Source organism: Pipistrellus kuhlii, unplaced genomic scaffold, assembly GCF_014108245.1.
Source record: "Pipistrellus kuhlii isolate mPipKuh1 unplaced genomic scaffold, mPipKuh1.p scaffold_m20_p_9, whole genome shotgun sequence".
NCBI lineage: Eukaryota > Metazoa > Chordata > Mammalia > Chiroptera > Vespertilionidae > Pipistrellus > Pipistrellus kuhlii.
In genome coordinates this window covers 18,592,522-18,595,273 of record NW_023425595.1, presented here as the reverse complement: position 1 = coordinate 18,595,273, position 2,752 = coordinate 18,592,522, and the positions used below count along the sequence as shown (strand labels likewise).

Below are 2,752 nucleotides of genomic sequence, written 5' to 3'. Positions count from 1 at the left end.
GTATTTGTTTGTTCATAGAATTCCCGTGTCCTTCAGATGGTTAAGAATGAAGCAATTAAAGAAATAATGTGTGTAGTAGACATCCCTGGGTTTTATGGTCAATACTCCATTTCTAGGAATCACTTCTTCATTTAAACTGACATTTGCAGGGGAAGCAGCTACATTTCAGTTTTTCTCCTGCTCCTTGGCTACTGGTGGCCCAGGGGAAGGGATCTAACTCAAACTAGGTCAAAGATCCTCTTCTCCAGGACTTCTGGATGTGGGATCTTAAAGTGTAAGAAAAAATGCTTGGAATCTATGTTTCTTGCTACATAAGAGGAAGGGAGAAGCCAGTCTTTGGAGAAAGAGAAAACTGTAAATCTAAAAAAGGGTAAAAAAAAAACCTAATTCTAAACATGCCAAGTTGTCATTGGGGAGCCCTGGCTGAAATTGTTCTCCTGATTGGGACAGCCTCCTTTCCTCTTTGTCTTTGCCCATGCCTATCATAACCCCTTCATTCCTCCAGTCTCCCCTCCCCTGCAAAGCCTTCCCTGACCACATCTGATGTCCGTCTTCTGGGGTGTCTCTTACATGTGCAGCTTGATTAAACTATTGATGGACTGAAAATAAAAAAGGTTTTTTAGTATTTCTTTACTCTGAGTTTGTTTACTTTAAATTCCCTAAACAATTTTTACACATTCAACCTGGAGTCAGATTCCTCTGTATTAAAGGTACAGAATCTTGTATCACAAAAAGCACTTTTCAATGTAAAGTAGTAGAGATGTCCATTATCAAGGTTTATAGAAATGAAAATTTTTATTAGAATATTTCCAATGACCCCATGAGGCAATATTACCTGACAACCTGCTTTGGGACAAGTGTCGGTCTAGTTTTATGCTTTTGAAAAAAAGGCATATTGCCATGGGTGGTGCTCAGTTAATTGAGTGTTATCCCATGTACCAAAAGGTTGCTGATTCAATTCCTGGTCAGCACAGATGCCTGGGTTGCAGGCTCTGTCCTGGTGTGGTACCTGCAGGAGGCAGCTGATTAATATTTTGTTCCAATGTTTCTCTCTCTCCTTTCTCTTTCTCAAAAAAAAAAAATCAATAGAAGTGTATGGTTGTTGTTTTTTTTATATATATAAGGAACGTTTCACAAATTTGCATGTCATCCTTGATCAGGGTCCATGCTAATCTTCTCTGATTCATTCTAATTTTTTTAGTGTATGTGCTGCCTAAGCAAGCACTAGAAGTGTATGTTTTTTAAAAAGAGTGAAAGACAAGGGAATATTAAAATATCTCAAGTGGTCGTATTGGTCTAAGTATGTAAATAAAGCTCAGATAAATGTATTTGGATTTTCAATTCCACATGAAACAATATTTAGGATAGTCTTTTTGTCTCAGTTAAGGCTTTAAAATGGGAAAAAACATGGCCAGAAAGAGAGAGAGAGAGAGAGAGAGAGAGAGAGAGAGAGAGAGAGAGAGAGAATGTGCACACACTCTGGCTGTGTCTGTGGCAGCATTATGAATTCAACTGCTGTACCCAATAGTGAGTATTGACAATAGGAGAGGCGACACAGCAGACGGTCAGCACATTCACCCAAATGTCAGGCCGTGGCATCATTAACATAGTGCAGTGTCCAATAACTCTGAGCTCCCTACGGATAGGGACTGTGCAGGAATAATTACTTGGACATCACACGTACTTCATCACTTCCAAATTAGATTTTACTAATCCACCGCTTTATTCTCAGTATAATCTCATTACTACAATGGTGTTTCTTTTCTTTTTTTTTTTTCAACGCCTTGGAAGATTTATTGCTTCAAACCAATAACAAGATTTAGTGATTGCCAAAGGACATATTATTTTAAGATTTAGACTGCTGTGACTGGGGCCGTGGAAATGCATTCCTCTTTTTCTTCCATTCCCCACACTCTAAAGAAAATTTTAAGGTGAAAAATAAATTATAACTCCATATCTTGATTTTCCTTTTTACCATAATACAAATAAAATCATATTGCAGAATGCTGCTAATTATCTAGAAAGGAGAATAAGGGTCAACTGATCATTATACAGAGACTTTCTTTCCTTGTAAAAATGCATCAAGAAAAAAGTGTCATCTATTCTCTAGATATTTTGTCATATGTATTTTATTTTTTCTCCACTAATAATTAGGTAAAATGGATGTTCTTGGCGTTTTCTTTTTCCATTCATGTTGACTCATAGCAGATGAAGTTAGAGAATGCTGAATGATTTCTTCCTCTCAGACAGTGTTGTGTTTCAAGAGCTGTAAATTGTAGACCAGGCCAGATAGGAATTCTTTTGTTCTTCCACAGGGTAATTGAACACAGCCTGGCTATTTTAATTGACAAGGACAATTTTATAATGTCATAGAAAACAAGAAAAAATGGGATGAAAAATTATCAAAAACCAATGTTTTCCTTTTATATTTATTTTATTAATTGCTTGAGAATATTTTTCTTATTATCTACATACTTATACACACCTTATCTAATTTCATATATTATCTAATTTCCATATTAGAGTATCAAAATATGAAATTAATGGTAGGTCAAATGACTGAACATTAAGGTATACATTATATATATATATATATATATATATATATTTAGTTGCATTTCTTTTATAAGGAGGTTGTCTGTAATATGGGACAGATATTGTCATTATAAAAATAATCAAGATCAGCATGTTTTCTGCATTGAGGGAACAAAGGAAGTAATGGGGAAAATAATTCCATGCATGGTTATTATGT

At 35.4% G+C, this 2,752-nt stretch overlaps 1 non-coding gene across 1 annotated transcript; it reads right to left on the bottom strand.

The window, feature by feature from the left end:
- Window positions 1–1,115: 1,115 nt before the first annotated feature.
- Window positions 1,116–1,225, bottom strand: LOC118713896. The gene has a single exon (XR_004986441.1). It is a non-coding gene; the product is annotated as a U6 spliceosomal RNA (small nuclear RNA).
- Between the last annotated feature and the right edge of the window lie 1,527 nt (window positions 1,226–2,752).